The 17,746-nt window shown below is 30.0% G+C and overlaps 1 long non-coding RNA gene across 1 annotated transcript; it reads right to left on the bottom strand.

Annotated features, from left to right (window-relative positions):
* Positions 1–7,441: 7,441 nt before the first annotated feature.
* LOC129918541 (uncharacterized) lies at positions 7,442–9,129 on the bottom strand. Its single transcript, XR_008772970.1, has 2 exons — positions 8,185–9,129; positions 7,442–8,110 (listed from the first exon to the last, which is right to left on the bottom strand). It is a non-coding gene; the product is annotated as an uncharacterized LOC129918541 (long non-coding RNA).
* Positions 9,130–17,746: the final 8,617 nt, after the last annotated feature.

The following is a 17,746-nucleotide window of genomic DNA, read 5'->3' as shown; positions in this document are numbered from 1 at the left end:
TCAAAAAATCTCAAACTTATAGGATATGTAGATTTTATGCATACATGATGTGCAAAAACTTGGAATCGTTTAGTGAGTTTTGACTGAATAACGGAATAAACAAGTTTTTTAAAAAACACTTTTTTTGACCGTTTTTAACCGATTTTCATCGTTTTTTATTTTTATCTTTTTTTCTTTAATAGATACAGGAATAAAGTAGTATATGTAGTAAATGATAGACCATGACTACAAATTCAACAGGTTATGACTTTGACCAAGAGCAGATAGAAATTTTATTAAACTTTTATTAAACTTTCCTGATACAATTACCTTTCATTTGGTATATCACACATAACGGTAGACTAACTACAAGCTACACAATGTTAAATCAAGAAACTTGCGAAAAACCTCAAAACACCAGTCGAGATCTGTTGCCCCCCGAACAGCCACCAGTGTAGGAAGTACCGTAATCTCAGTCTGGAAATTCGACATGGTTGACTTTAAAAAATTCTAACTTCTCTTCTAGGCATCTTTAAAATGAGATAGATACGTCATATGAAAGGTGAAATAATAAGCTTTCACAAAAATTGATTCCATAGCCTGAGAACATAAAAATAAATGCTTTTTTGCTTTTTTTAATAAAATTTGATCGAGTTCAAAAAATTCTAGCTCTTTTTGTAGATGACAATTAGCTTTCAGATGGTATAAAATTTTGTATAGGTTGTAAGGAAAAAAATGGAATTAATGACGCGAGAAGATAAAAATTTAAAAAGTGGTTTTATTCTTAAGAAGAAATACTTGGCTTTTAAATTGCATAATTTTTTTTTGTAAGCTTTTAAAATAAAAAAATTAATATAATGAGAAAATAAAAAAGGTATTTTTTTTTAGATTTTTGTTGTAAATTATGATTGTTTAAAAAAAAAATAAATAAATAAATAAAATAATAATAAACGCCTCAATTAACTCATTTTAAACAAAAGCACACAACCTGTTTTCTGAAGACGTTATCACGTTAAATCATCGTCCGTAAACTGCTTTACAGACAACCTCTTTTTTGAAAAAAAAAAAAAAAAAAAAAAAAAATTCTAATTGAAAGATAAAATTTATTTAAAAACTAATACTTGATTTTTTTTTAATAAAAATCGCTTTTGAGAAAATTAAACTTTTCCAAAATTGTTATATGCCAGGTACCGTTATTTTTAGTCCAACAAAATTAATTCCAAAAACCCCTCAGTACAGGATTCAAAAACTGCAACATAAAAAGTAGATCGGCCCATCCGTTTAGGCTGTAGCTCCTTATACAGACCGACAGACAGACGGACCTTCGATTCCCACTTTTTTCGCATTTTCTCTATCATCGTAATATCATGGAAAATTGTTATCCTAATTTTTTTTTTACGAATGCATGACTTGATTATATTGTAATCGCAAGAAAAAATCATTAAATAATCTATAACCATTAACCATTACAGAACTATTGAAGAACTTTAACGAACCATTACAGAATCTTTGAATAGCCATTACAGATCATTGAAGAAGCATTATAAAATTTTTTTTTAGAAAAATTAAGAAATTATGTTTAGCTTAGCAGAACCACCAGGACATTTTTTCTTGACCCCCGCATTCAAACAAGTTTAAACATATATAACTACCCCACCCTACCAGAAATCATAATATAAAATTCAGGTGTTCACCCCAAAAATACAACAACAAAAAAATCATAAATTCCTGACAATGCGAGGATTCCTGTTTTGTCATCATAACACTATACTCTGGTCGATGAAGACCCCGAGGGTTAATTTTCACTCCCTAAAATGATTTTTTGTGTAATTTTGATTGGACAACGGAGGAATCCCAAAAACCCAAAAAAAAAAAACTGAAAACTCAAATTCCAAAGGGGGAACAGTATAAGTACATCCAAACATAATCTGCGTTTCGTGATGAGTTAACAAAGTAGGGTTGATTGGTAATTTCGTTGATTTTTTTTGGGGTCTTTTATAAAATTCAAAAAAATTACCCTATTCCTGTTTTGTATGTGCCACACCGAACACACAACAACAATATACATAAAATGAATACAAAATATCCTTGATGCAAGAGTTTTCTTTTTTTCTTTTATTATTATTATTTTTGGTTTCTTGATTGATTTCATTGCAGCGAGAGAGCTATATCGTGGGAAAGTAAAAATTTCCTTACTTTGCACAGGTGTTCAGGTGGTTGGTTCCAGTAACACGGAGTGGTTTTTTTTTAATTTTATCTAAAGGCAGAGATCTTTTCTAGAGATGGAGAATGGAGGGATTGTTTATGTTGGAATTATGAGATATGAAAGTTGTGTATAATAGGAGTTTGTATACCCTCTAAAACCGTAGGTTCGTTGTACTTTTGTTGGCGTGTCATATACGTACGCTAGGAATGATGTCGTATCCGTGGACGTTGAAGAAGGGTCATTTTACAGATCCTTATTGCTTCTCTTTTTTTTTGTTTATTTTTTGAGATCGAGTATTTTTTGTTGGTTGGTTGTTGTTTGTCCTCACTTTAGGCGCACTTGGAACTTGTGGATAGTAGATGGACAGGGCAGCACTCCTTGATATTTTTTTTTTGTTTGTCATGGATTTTATGATGTAGTCCTTATATGGAGTCAGAATATTTAATTGCTTTTATTTATTTTATGGAAATGAGAAATCCGTGAAAGGCGATGTTTGGAGAAGATGAAAATGATGCCCGTTTAATTGGACAAAGTAAATAAGTAAAATTTTGAAAAAGGTAAAGGAGATGTAGGTTTTGTTAAGTAAGATTGGAAGTTGGTACAGTTTTCTCAAATTTATTTATAAAGGATATATGAAACAAAATTTAATGGATGAAAGAGAAGAAATAGAAGGATTCCTAGAAGGATCCAGAAAGATCATCATGCATCATTTTTTTTTTTTTTTAATTAGAAATCAAACTTATGTCCATTGAACAGAACCGAATTTCAATACTTCGTAAGTAAATTTGTTTTACAATTTAAAGCAAGGACCTCAGTGGACTTACAAGTCCACTATATAATACAAAGTAAGACAATTCGCTGGCTGAGAATTATAAGGGTGTATTTCATACAAAATACAAAAAATGAGTTTTATACACCAAAATTTTCGTAATTTCAACGGCTTTTAGATAACATTTAAAAAAAAATTAGAAAAAAATTAATGGCGACGGCACAGGTAGAAAAGACATACAACTTTCATGATTTCACATACCTACATGTATTAATATAATAACAAGGTTCTATGTTATTCAAATTGCAACATAGAACCTTTTTACTGATTTTTTTAAACAAAAAAATACATTGATATAAGTTACATAGAACTTTTTTACGCAAATTTTTCAAAATGAAATCTTATGGAAATGATCTTTTTTCTAACTAAAGTAAAAATAAAAGATCTTTTGATGTTTTTGCTGGTATTGAACAACAGGGATGGAGTCGGCTAACTTGATAGTCAATAAATGACAGTCAAAAACGACGACTTTGCTCCATAATTCGTCGTTTTTGACTATAAACTATCGACTATCAAGTTAGCGGACGGGCTTTTGCTTAACAGCAAAGAATTTTTGTATCTCCCTCTGCACTCTTTAAACCAAAAAATTTTTACTATCCAATCTTAACTTTTGCAATAATTCATTACCTAGATATTCTTACATCATAATTAAATTAAAATAATGTTTTTTGTGTGCCAAGAATTGGAAGTGATTTTTTGAAAACTTTTTTTTTCATAATCGAGGTTGGGAATTTCATAGTTCGTATTAATAAACCAAAAGTTAAAGAAACATTTAGATTCCTTAACTTTAAATAAAAGAAGTCACCTTAGTACCCAAAAAACAAAAAATAACTAATTTTTAGTGGTATTTGGAAAATTGAGTATTTTTTTTTAAAGGTCAAGATTTTACTCTACCAACCGTAGTGAACTCTTCGGTATTCATCTTTACAATTATATTAGTTTATTTCTATTAATAGTTTCATCGAATAAAACTTTTTTTTTTAACTTGAAGCAAATTTATACTTACGTTATACATGGAGACAAATAAGCAACTTAGAAGCAAGATCATACTCCTCTAAAATCCAATCCTCTTAAATTAATAAGATTTCTAATAAAAATAAGTAAAATTTGTTTAAACATTTTTAAAATCAAAGTGAACTTCATTTTAATAAGAATTTTCTTCTTAAGAAAATTTAAGTGTAGATACCTGCTAAGATTGAAATGATTTTTTATTAATTGTATGTACTTATTAAAATAAAAAGATTAAACAAACTTTAAATTTTGTTGGCATAAATTTTGTACCGTAGATGATTGTTTTAAGACGACTGTCTTTCTGGCAAAAAAGCATGCAAAAATCTGATTGATTTAATACAAATTAAATGTTATTTAAAATAGATTTTGACTGTTTTTTGCAAAACTTGAATAAAATTAAATTAAATCAAAGCCTATTTCACGATGAAGTCACTTTTTTCATGTAAAATGCATTTATTACATGTAAGCTCTTTATAACTATAAGGTTCTATGTTGAACATAGAACCTTTTTAAAAATTTTTTCATAAAAAGGTTCTATGTCATTTTTTAAAAATGCTCATAGAATCCTTTTTTGTGGTGAAATTAATGTTTTTTTCATGGTTTTATGATTTTTTTAGGGTCCTTTATAAGATTGCATCAATACTTTACTGCTATGTAACTATTTTATCCAAAAACCAGCCTTAAAAAACTTTGAGATCGATTTTCTCAAAACTAAGGTGAGTTGACATACAACCCTATAATTCTCAGCCAGCGAATTGTAAAGATTCAAACAAAAAAAGAATCAGCAAAGCCCGTGCTCAAATGCCCAAACGCCCTCTAAATTTAATTTCAATATCTATGAAAGTTTTGCATTTGGTATGATAACCAAGAACCGAAAGAGTTTATTCAAATAGCCAAGGTGAAATGATATTTTTAGACATACCTAAATGAAAAGTAAGATCTTGTAGGTACCTAATTAAAATTATACATTGATTGATTTCATTTGTATGTCCAACTTATATTTTTGATTTATGTTATGATTATGTTGGAAATAAATGAAAAAGTAAAGTAAAAGTAATGAATGAGCAAAAAAAAACATATTTATACACTGAGAGAAAAGCTACCATAAAACAACGTGAAATCATTGATGGTTTCGTATCTTAAAGTCACATAAATCAAAGTAGTTCAGATTTGAAACAATGACGTTTCAATTTCAATTTTTTTTTTCCCTCAGTGTATATTATTTTAAGTTAGAAAACTTTTCCCAAATTTTCGGTGCGACAAGTCGTTCTCAAGATATTGAGAGATATTTTTCAAAATGGCGGATACTTCACACAAGGCCAAACGCTACTCAAATTGAGATACTCAAAATAAAGCACTCTTTAATACCACATCGAAAAGAGCTCACATCCCAACTCATTTCAAATCCTCTAAATACATACATTTGACTCCTAATTGAACTATGTATATCGTCTTGTTAGTAAATGCAACTTCTTGTTAATAGAGTAATTTGAACTTGCGCGTACTATAGGAGAAGTTTAAGATTTGTAAAATAAATCGAACTCAAGACAACTATGAGATATGACATTACGATGATGGAGAATGAGAAAAAAGTAGGTTTCGCAATCTTTGTCTCTGTCTATCTGCTTATCTGTTTGTCTGCTTATCTGTTTGTCTATCTCTATCTTCAGCCACAGGCCAAACCACTGAAGCTATTTGCTTCAAAAATTTTAGTCATGACTCATGAGTTTTGAAAGATTCTTCACTCAGAAATTTTCATTTTGAAATTCGGGTACCGGAACAAAAAATTTTAAAACAAGACCAAAATTCCAGCTATCGTGTCCAAAGCAGAGTTATTATACGCAAATTACGACCACCGCGACCCAACTACAGCTGTCGTCACTCTTTCCATACTTGCAGCAACACATTCATTCAGCTCTTATTTTAAAGAAAAAAAATTAAGGTATAGTACCAAATCGCAAGAGCTATCGTATCCGACTTATTTAGCCGTGACAACGTCCACTTGAATACGATAGCCAATATGCGGATGTAGTAGCTTTATTTTGCGCAGAGAACCTATGCAAGATGTATCGTACCTTACCAGAACTTCGTTTGTGATAGCTCTTTAAGCAAAGAGTCATCATAGCTCCGTCTATGTTTTGTACGATAGCCAATATGAGGATATAGTAGCTCTACAAGATGTATCGTAGCTTACAATAACTTTGTTAGTGATAGCCTCAAGCGAAGAGGCATCATAGTTCCGTTTGCGCTGCTACTGTATACTTAATAACTGAAATAACCTACAACTAATAATACCCTAAATAATGAATATTGTTGCTTCTATGCAAATATGAACGATTCATACTTAATAGGTTGAGATTTTTGGAATTTTGTTTTCAAAATACAAATTAGACTCGTCAACAAAATTTTTGAGATATATGTACGTGTTTTAAAGTTTTAAAAACCTTACTCTGTGCATGATTTCTAAAAGTCATAATTTTCTTCATTAAAATCCAGTTTAAACCTTTCCAATATATCTTTTACTTTGGGAACAATATCTAGTTGAAAGCTTTGTATGTGTTTCTGCTATTATACGTACGATATACCTAAGCATTTTATTTAAAACTACATACCTATATGTATATGTAGGGAAAAAAAAGACAAATAAAGATTTTAAGATTTAAACTGATTTTGAAAGAATAAGATTAGAACTTTTAGAAAATATTAAAAATTTTGTTGAAAAAAATTACCCCACATTGCTGCACAGCTTCAAAAATTGCAAAAAACCTTAATTTTTTAATTTTCTCAAAAACCTGACGTGATGGAAAAATTCTGAGTTTGGATTCGAATTCAGCGCACTAAAACCCTTCGTTGACCAGAGTTATTAATCGTTAATCGAATCTTTATTTGATTTTTTTCCATTAAAATATTATTTTTAAAATGATCCACAAGATATGTATCTCCAGATTAGCAAAATGTTACTTGAGGCTTTATTTTATTTCATAATATTATTATACTTTTTTTTTTGAATATCTTGACGTGTGTGCATAAATGCCTCATCAGACTTTTTTGACGCTAAACACTCTGGTCGAAAGAAAATGTCAAAAAAAAAATCCATATATTTTAAAATTTTTTAAAACTTTATGGATTTTTTGTGACTTTTTCTTCGACCAGAGTGTCTAAAGTCAAAAAAAGTCGGATGAGGCAATCCAATGTAGACACCGTCATAGAATTTAATAAAATTTTTAAATATTTGTTAAATTTGCTGAGCTGGTTATTCACTTTTTCAAAAAACACGACCATTATGTGAATTGCTGATTCCAGGAAAAACAAATTTGAAAAATCACTATTTTTCACTTTTAATTTTTATGAAAAAGTAACTTACGCAAAACTGTTTTTTTTTTTTTTAATTGTCATTCTCATTTTCTTCTGATAAAATTAAAAAAAATTATAAATCAATTCAATATACATATTCCTTTTATTTGTTATGAGAGGCTTTAAACACAAGACTTTTAGCCTGGTAAGAAAAACAATAGAGTCCTCAGACGTCCTTCCCCAATTTAAATGGCCTCGGCAAACTCCTCCAGAGGTTTCGTAAATCCATTCCTCCTCAGTCTCGACTCTCCACAACAGAGTACAAAAACACTGACAATGGCTTCTTTGGACTAATTTTGTTCTTGGGGCCGTAGCTCGTATTCACCGAGGGTTCATAACTGTATGAGAATCACAACTCGAAAAAAACCACTCACTAGCCAACTGAAAGGAAATATTTATGAGCTAAACAAGTAGGATTTTTTAGTTGAGTTTCGAAACATATTATGAGCGCTCGGTGAATACTGCTGGCCAAAATCTTTGACCCACCACTCCTTGAAGCAACAGAACATGACGTGTGGCGATATTCATTAAATCGTCAAATTGATTTTGCACGCTGACCACGCAACTTTCCGGTGATGACTCAAGATCTGTTAGGTTTCGGTAACTATGATGATGATTTCAATACGTGAGGGTATGACACACATCTCTACACCAGAGGAACCATCTCTTGCGGGCTTACGGATGAGGAATTCTCTGAGTTCAGCCTTCTTTAAGATGCAACCGGCAACAATCTTGGAATTTTAAATTTTGTGGAAATATTCACTAATATTAAAAGAAAACACTTCATATTTCTTCAAATACCTACATTTTGTTTTATTCTTTCAGATTGTTCCTCAATCTTCATTTTAACAAACTAATTTTCTATTTCTATCGCCTGCTATGTAGATTGTATTTCTAGTTCGTAGATTTTGCGCGGCAGATACCCAAATTACCAACTAGCCAGAGAGAAGAGAAAGAAATACACAAACATTCATATTCTCACATACATCATTCTTTCTGTTGTCAACAAGAAAAAAAAAAACAGGGATGATAAAATAATCTTAACACCTAGTCTACACGAGACGGTTGGAATATTTGGAATTTTAAGGCCTGGTTAAACTGGGCGTAGTCCGGTGATGCGTTCTACCCTTTTATTATATTTTTACAAAATATATATATTTGGTCAAAAGTCAATAGTTTTCACTGGATTGCGCCCTGCTAGACAAGGCCTTAAATAGTTTTTTTTTTTAGAATTTCCTTTTTAATCACTCCGTTTAATCGTTGTGGCGATTTTTTTTTTATCGATTTTTTATGAAAATCGCCAGCTCGTAGAGGTGCTCGGTTTATAAAAGAGTAGATGGATTCGGCACTCCGAATACTCCGATTCAAATAAAATATTTCGTTAAATCGCTGCCGGTAAGCGCGATATAGCTCATACGATTTCATACAAATAATATTTGTCTTTTCGTGAAGTACTGTTGACGTTTATTCCAAAATGCATTTATAACAAAATGTCATCATTTCTATTATTTGTTTGTCATAAATCACGATAATCTCTCGTGTAAATCAAACATACAAATAAAAATACCTTATATTTGACGTTTCTGTTGACATTCATGTCTGATTTACACGAGTGACAAAATGTCATTATTTCTACATTATGTAAATTTTTTTTATTGAACACAAAAATGACAAAAAAAAGGTTAATAATGCAGAATTGACACACAATGAATACGATAACAAAAAATCTAAACACGACGCCAAAATTGCAGCTATCGTGACCAAGTCAGAGTTATTGTATCCAAATTACGACCACCGTGACCCAACCAAAGCTGTCATCACTCTTTTCATACTTGCAACAACAAATCCATTTAGCTGTTATCTTAAAGAAAAAATATTTTATCTCTCGTCTCTCGTGTAAATCAGACATACAAATAAAAATACCTATATATATATAATATTTCACGCTTCTGTTGACATTCATGTCTGATTTACACGAGTGACAAAATGTTATTATTTCTGTCATTATATTTTTTTGTCATAGAACACGATAATGGCACAAAATAGATGCATTATGCAGAAATAATGACATTTTGTCGATCGTGTAAATCCGGCATGGTTATAATGCACATACCAAATAATATTTGACGTTTCCTGAAGTTATGTTCACATTTGTATGTCTGATTTACACGAGTGACAAAATGTCATTATTTCTGTCTTTATGTAAATTTTTTTCATTGAACACAAGAATGACAAAAAATAGGTTAATAATGCAGAAATAATGACATTGACACACAATGAGTACGATAAGTCAGCTATTACATGAAGCCTCAAGAGGCTTGACTCTTTTTTCGAATTTTCTTTTGATAATCATTCTGTGAGGCGCGTACTACACACGATGCCTCTTCAGTCAAGGACTCAAATTTGACATTTCTCTTTTTATTTAAAATTTGTTGTTGTTGTGTTGAAGCAAAAAGAAATGTTGAAAAAAGAAAAAGTGGAAAAAGAAACGTCAAAAAAGAGTCTCGGACTCACGACCCACGACTCTCCGGTCGGATAATTTTTTCTTTCAACTTTTTTCTCTTTTGCACTCATTATGTAGCTGACTAACAAACAATCTAAACACGACGCCAAAATTGCAGCTATCGTGACCAAGTCAGAGTTATTAGCTGTGTTTTTTTGTTTATCTATATAGATTTTGTGCAAAAAAACGACATCGAGATTTTTGAAATCCATGCAAACATTTGGCACCACTGTACATATACTTTGGCAGCTGTCTGTCAAAAATGTTGCTTTTGTTTTTTTTTTATTTTAACTCCGAAGTGGGAAGGCCATTACATCCATGTTGGATGCAAACAAAAATTTTCATATGGCCATGGCATCCATGTTGGATTCAAAAAAATTGTTTTTTCACAAAAAACCAAGAATTATCTGTATATTCTTAGCTACATTTTAAGACCATGACCATTAACATTGGTTGCGTCGTTCTTGTGTTATAAGCGTTTGAAGGTAGCCATATTGAATTATTTTTCGATTTTTTAAAAATCAAATGTGAAAACTTTTTTATTTTTATTTCTAATTTTTCGAAAAAACTTTGGTAATTTTATATACATATCTGTTCAACAATCTTATCAGGATCCATTTAAGACTTTTATCTGAAAAGTGCATTGCTTATATCTCGAGATATTAACATTTCAATGCAACCATGTCAAACAAATTTTTGATTATTTTTTTCTATGAGAGTTTTTTTCAAACCTCGTTTTCTCCGCTTTTTTTTTTGTTAATATTTTCAGATATTTCTGTATGAACACAACAATTAAACTATCTTGGCACTACTGTTTTTATCGAGAGAAAGTAAAATCTGGATAATTATCTGGATTTTTCAAAAATCTATACAGATAAAGTTTTTGTTGTTTTTAACACGTAAATTGTTTCGAATTCAAAAATCTCGATGTCGTTTTTTTGCACAAAATCTATATAGATAAACAAAAAAACACACCTATTGTATCCAAATTACGACCACCGTGACCCAACCAGAGCTGTCATCACTCTTTTCGTACTTGCAACAACAAATCCATTTAGCTGTTATTTTAAAGAAAAAACATTTTATCTCTCGTCTCTCGTGTAAATCAGACATACAAATAAAAATACCTAATATTTCACGTTTCTGTTGACATTCATGTCTAATTTACACGAGTGACAAAATGTCATTATTTCTATTTCATTATATTTTTTTGTCATAAAACACGATAATGGCACAAAATAGATACATTATGCAGAAATAATGACATTTTGTCGATCGTGTAAATCAGACATGAAATGTCAACAGAAACGTGAAATATTAATTATTTTTATGTCTGATATTTTATAATTATAATCCAGCTGAAGACGCATTTTAAAACCTTAGCGGGTTTTTAAGCCTTTGAAGTCGCTGGACTTATGTCGTTTCTGTTCAAAACGATATTTCAAAGAAAATAATGATTTGGACTTAATAATAATCCTCGCGAAGTTTGGAAATTCTTTAAATTTGGATAACCATGATAGAATTACGATTTCAAAATTCGTTGTTAAACAAATTTTGCAAGAAAATAAACATGTTGAGTAAGTTTTTTCTTCATTTTTAAGTTGTTTCTTAATATACGCAGTCAAATTTTTTTTGTTATAAGTTTGTACGGTTTTTGAAAGGCTGTAACTTGGATTTAAACAAGCTTTTTCAAGTCATTAGCATGATACTATACAAAGCAGTTTGCTCACTGTTTTAAATTCTAGGAACTACATACATATATTGTATGGTATAAGTATTTCATTTTCATATATTTTTTACAAATAATATTTTGCGCAAATCAAAACATTTCCATTTACAAAATTTTTTACAGCCACATTATTGACTTATTTCAAAACTACTTTTCGGTATCTTAACCTCAAAGTACAACTAGAATATCAAAACATTCATGTCCTTGTAAAGACTTGAAACAAGTCATAAATATGGCTGTTAAAAAAATGTTTTATTTATACACCACTGAGAGCCAATTTTTCAATGGTCAATTAAACATCAGATATAGTAATTATTCTTAACATAAATAATTTTTTTTTTTCGTTTTGCTAGTTTTTTTTTCCACTGCTATTAAAAGAATCGGATCTAAATCCAATAGAAAAAAAAACATTTCATTGTAACCCCTGCAAATATCATTTGGGGCTTTTATAGAATCGACTATCGCCCAGAAAATTGCGTATAAAATAGCTAATACAGAAGTATTCCAATATTGTATACAATTATTCGATTATTAATTACATAAATAAATGCAAAGCAAAATTTAAGTTACTGAATAATAGTATTCTCAAACGTTTACAGATTGTCAAGGCACGATTTTTTGTATTTAGCTGAACTTATTGTACAAGTGTTTCCGGGAGAAATAACTTCTGCCTATTTTACGCCTGCATGTAGGGGCCAAAGGCCTTGTGGAAAACTTTATGATGCTTACACATATTTTAGAAAAAAACTTTCTGAATCTAAACTGATAAAAAGATCGAGACACCGACGAAACTCTGAACCTATTATAGCTGCGGAACCAGAAGACGTTATTGGTAAACATTAAGACCTTTCTACTAGAACAATGTAATTGATAAACAATTTTTTTATTAGAAGAATCAAACTCTGACTTAGAAGCTCTTGAATGGTTAAAGTCCGAAATAGAACCCTGGAGTATTATTGAGAATAATTGGAAACAAACGCACAATCTTCGACAGAAACTACTTAAAGCGTCAAGTAGTATTTTGGATTACCTGGATAACTTCCCGATATTTGTTGCTAATTCAAAAGAATCGATAAAACTGGTAATTAAAGTACTTTTTTTTAAGTAGGTTCATATTTAATTAAATTTTGTATATATATATTATATAGTTGAATATATTTGCTGCCTCAAGCCCAAAACTTTTCAGAATGCTGGTCGTTATATTATCCAAAAATTTTAAAGTATGGTGAAAAATCGAAAGACAACAATGTTAAGCAATTCATGAAAATAGTCAGAACCAATACTGAAGCTTCAAAAATTATAGCATTGATAATATTGAGCTATATGTTTCCAAGCTCACGTACAAAAAAGAGTGCAACGAAGGCTTCATACCGTTGCTCGAAAATCGAAAGTCAAGAAAATTTTGTAGCATATTTTAAGGTTAATTATTACTTTTAAATTTTAAATAAATTTAATATTTTAACAAAAAATTATTTTTATTTTAAATAAAACTACTATATTGAACTTTTTATTTTACTATTTTTCTTCAGACTATACAAGAATCTGACAACCACGAAATTAATCTAGCAAAGAATAACTCTGGGAAGCAGCCAAGAATTGTGGTATTAGGAGATCCCAGCAAAAAGCTCAACGCCTACGTTACGCTTCTGGATAAGAAATATTTTTTTGAAGATCCATTGGAAGCATTCGAAACTTGTTTTTTTCTGTTTTACGTTCTTGACCTCAACTACCCAGCAGAGAGTATGATGGTTTGGACGTTTACACAAATTTTTTTATTTGGAATAAAAGTCGAACAAAAATTCAAAAAAGGCGTAAACATGGCCACAATCGAAACAATCCACAACGATTTGTGCAAAATGTGAGTTATTGGCTTTAAATAATATTTTTATATTTTTTTTTTACCTCAAAATTTGTCTTTTTAAATAGTTTTTATAAGCTTTGACTACACTAGTTGTGACTACACAGTTCTTTGTTTGCCACATATCCTTCCTTTTTTTCTTTTGACAAATGTTGATTATCTCATTAATTTTGGATATACAAGTGTTTGTCTGTGAATTTTATTCAAAAGTGATCTTTTTTTTATCAGTTTTCACATATCTTTCATCAATAAATTTTGACGACAGAAGTGTTTGGAATTATAATTAATAATAATAAATATTAATAATTATTTATTTTATTAATTTAGATACATTTTTATTCTTCAAGTGGTTAGACTTTTATTAAATCTTTGTCAATTTGCCCACCACATATCGTTCTTTATATAGATATGGAATTTCAATGCTATTTGTGCAAAAATTCTTTTGACACAACTTCAATGTATAGTGCACACTTTAAAAATATTCATAAAGATTTGAGAAGATACGCATGTCCGGAAGAGGATTGCTTACGTATTTTTAGCAATTTTTATAAACATTTGAAGCACAGGCAACGAGATCATGCAACAAGAAAATCTTTATGTCCCACAATTTCAAGTGAAGCCACATTTGATTCGGATTTAGCCTTTTCATCACCCAAACCCGCTCTTTTACAGGAAAAGGCGATATGTCCTGATATTCACATTAACTTTTTAAGAACATTTCTTAAATGCTTGTCAGATGATCGAATTCCTAAATCTTCAATGATGCATATATACGCAAATATAACTAATTTTTATGATAAGCACATCAATGAAGTATTATATCAACTTGAAAATAATGAAGTCAAAGCTTCTGTTCAGAAAAGTATAGACGATTTGCACTTATTACTTTCTCCAAGTTTTGCAAAGACAAATTGCTTATTATTAAAACAACTTAAATCTTTAAATCTTCTCGTCGAAGAAAAAACTTGCGCGTTAGCTGTAGAACAGGACCAATTATATTCAAACCAGAATGAGATTCAAAATATAGAATACAACTTTTTCCTTAAGATGCTTCCGATTTCTGAGCTGTTTAGTATTTTATTCACTAAAACATGCTTATTAGAACAAATATTAGAGTATGTAGAAAGCATTGTTGATGAAAATTTTTATATTTATAACATTATTCAAACTTCATTTTGGAAAAATAAAATATCTTCTCTGAATCCAGAAAATGAAACAGACATCCTCTTTTTACCACTTGTAGTTTATTTTGACGACTTTGAATCTTTAAATCCCCTTGGTTCACATAGTAATACTCTCAAGCTTGGAGCAGTCTACATTAAGCTTTTGTGTCTTCCGGATTACCTAAGTTCAAAGTTATCGCATATTTTCTTGGCGATGATCTTTTTTACTCAGGATAGAGTTAAGTTTGGTAATTCTCCGATTTTTAAACCACTTGTTGCGCAGCTTAATACTTTGCAAACAGATGGTATTCAAATACAAAATAGGAGATACAAAAAAGTAAAATTTGTTACATGTTCCGTAATTGGCGATAATTTGGGCGTCAATTCCATTTTAGGGTTCACGGAGTCATTTAGTTCTAACTATTATTGCAGATTTTGTAAGGTTCCTAAAATTGAAATGAAACTTCTTTGTAACGAAACAGCTGCACAATTAAGAACTATAGTTGGATATGAGCATGACCTCAAAGTAAACAATGTTTCTCTGACTGGTGTTAAAGAAAACTCAATATGGAACACTTTAATAAATTTCCACGTTGTAGAAAACTATTCAGTCGACTGTTTTCATGACATTTTAGAAGGAGTTTGTCACTATGACTTATTAAGTATTTTTAAAAACTTAATTTGTGAAAAGTTCTTAACTATTGAGGAAATAAACCGTAGAATTCAAATATTTAATTTTGGTCCTTACGAATCAATTAATAAACCACCACTTCTAAATTCTGATTTATTAACCTGTAGTAAAATTCGTCTCTCAGGTTCTGAAATGTTTACTTTTTTGAAATTTCTTCCACTGTTAATAGGAGATAAAATTGAGCAAGACTCTGATGAATGGAAATTGCTTTTGGCTTTGAGAGAAATGACATCAATAATTTTTAGAAAACACCATACTTCCCAAACTTCAAAATACCTAGCGGAAATTGTTTATATTCATAATAACTTGTACTTAAAGGTATCAGGAAGTCACTTGAAACCAAAATTTCATTTTCTTACACATTATTCTTCTATTATGGAGAAAATCGGTCCCATTATTGCAATAAGTTCCATCAGGTTCGAAGCCAAGCATCAGGTCTTGAAAAAATCAATTTATATATCAAACAACAGAATGAACGTTCTAAAAACAGTTTTTAACAAAAACAAAATGAAACTTGCTGACCTATTTTTAAATTATGAGGAATATTTCAATACCCCGATTTCTTATTTATCCTTAAAAACAGTTACTAAAGATGTAAGTTTAAAGTATGATGTGTCACCCTATTTACCAGTTGAAGAAACGACTAAATGTAGTGTATATGATATTATTTTAAACAAAGAAGCAGTTGTATGTATTAATATTTATAATGATTTAGACCCTGAGTTTGCCTTAGTAAAACACATACTTGTTTCAGGAAATTCTTTTATTTTATGCCTTCAAAAAGTTGAAACTTTGTTTTTTGATAATCACTACTTCGCCTATCGGGTGGAAAAGCAAGAAAAATATATAACTTTAGAGTTAAAACGTCTTGTCTGCAAACATACCTCACAAATATCTCAAAATAGTTTGGGAAATGATTTTATCATTTGGGACTTTTAAGAATACAAATTTACAAGTAATGTGGCAAACAAAGAAATAATTTAGTTTTTCAAAACCAAACAAATGTAAAATAATAAAAGCAAGCAATAATGAGATTTTTAATTTATATAAGGTATATATATATAACATATAAATCAATGTAATGTAATGTATTAATATTTATTGAGAGTATTTACAATACCGTCAAATTTCTGTTTACTATGAAACAATAATTTTCTCAACAATCTTTAAATGTACATATGTATCTTAGTATAATAATATAATAATATTTTTAAAATCGTTACTAATAAAATATCAATAAAAAACTCTATGTCATGAAAGATGAAACATTCTATTGTTTGTATTTTTTAAATAGCCTTAAATGTAATGTTTTTCTATGTCGAATTTAAAGCTCTATCAAAACCTTAATGTTGATACTCGTATTAATTAGAAAGATTCTGAAAGCTTGGTAAGTATTTATAAAAGTTTTGTATCAAAGATGGATACAATTCTTTTATAATATAAAATAACTCCTAAGGTTTTTAAATATACTCACAGAGCTATGGTTATCACTAAAAGAGATGTGATATATTTTTACTGAGCCATCGCAGTTGGTGATAAAGTTGCAACAACTTTTCATAACACTTTAAAAAGTTGTTACGACTTTATCACCAACTGCGATAGCTCAGTAAAAATATATCACATCTCTTTTAGTGATAACCATAGCTCTGTGAGTATATTTAAAAACCTTATTACTTAAGCTGATAGCTTTATCAAGAGTTTAGATAATTCTTGAAAAATTGAGCACAGCTAAACTCAAAATGAAGGAAACTCTCATTGTACTTATGATTACTCTGACAATATATATGATGACGCCGTCGATACTGATGACAGCTCTGCCAGTACATTTGGAAGTTCTATCAGCATTTTTAATGCCTTTGCTAATATAAATCATAGCACTTTCAGGAAAAAGTACAACTTTGTTATCACCTAATATAGCTCTGCGTCTGGCTATGGTAACTCTGTTGGACTCTGCTTTATATAAAGATATCTTTCTGGACAGTTATAATAGCTCTTTAAATGTTTGTCATAGCTAAATTAACTATGATGAGTACTCTTACTACTTTTACGTAAACTCTGTTGATAACTGTCCATATTTACAGCAACTCTGCAAGTCTTAACAATAGCTCTGATATTAATTTTAACAGTCATATCAGTATTTATAACGACTCTATTACTATAAATGATAGCTTTATAAATATTTGCTATTGATCTTTATAAGTTCTGATAGCTCTGATGCTTAAAAATTTGCTTTTGACAATACATCCGATAGCTCTTTGCATATTTATCGCAGCCCAAATTTAAGTAATAATACCTCATGCATCGCATTTGGTCACTCTTACTGAGGTTACATTTCTCAAATTTACCAGAGCTCAGAGTCCCTAAAAAAAAAGAGCTGGCGTGTTTAAGAGGTTACGACAACTCTTAGGATTTCTGAGTGTTTG

The sequence above is a fragment of the Episyrphus balteatus genome, chromosome 4 (genome assembly GCF_945859705.1).
Source record: "Episyrphus balteatus chromosome 4, idEpiBalt1.1, whole genome shotgun sequence".
NCBI classification, from domain to species: domain Eukaryota; kingdom Metazoa; phylum Arthropoda; class Insecta; order Diptera; family Syrphidae; genus Episyrphus; species Episyrphus balteatus.
The sequence above is the reverse complement of the archived record's forward strand: the minus strand, read 5'-3'. Positions and strand labels throughout refer to the sequence as shown.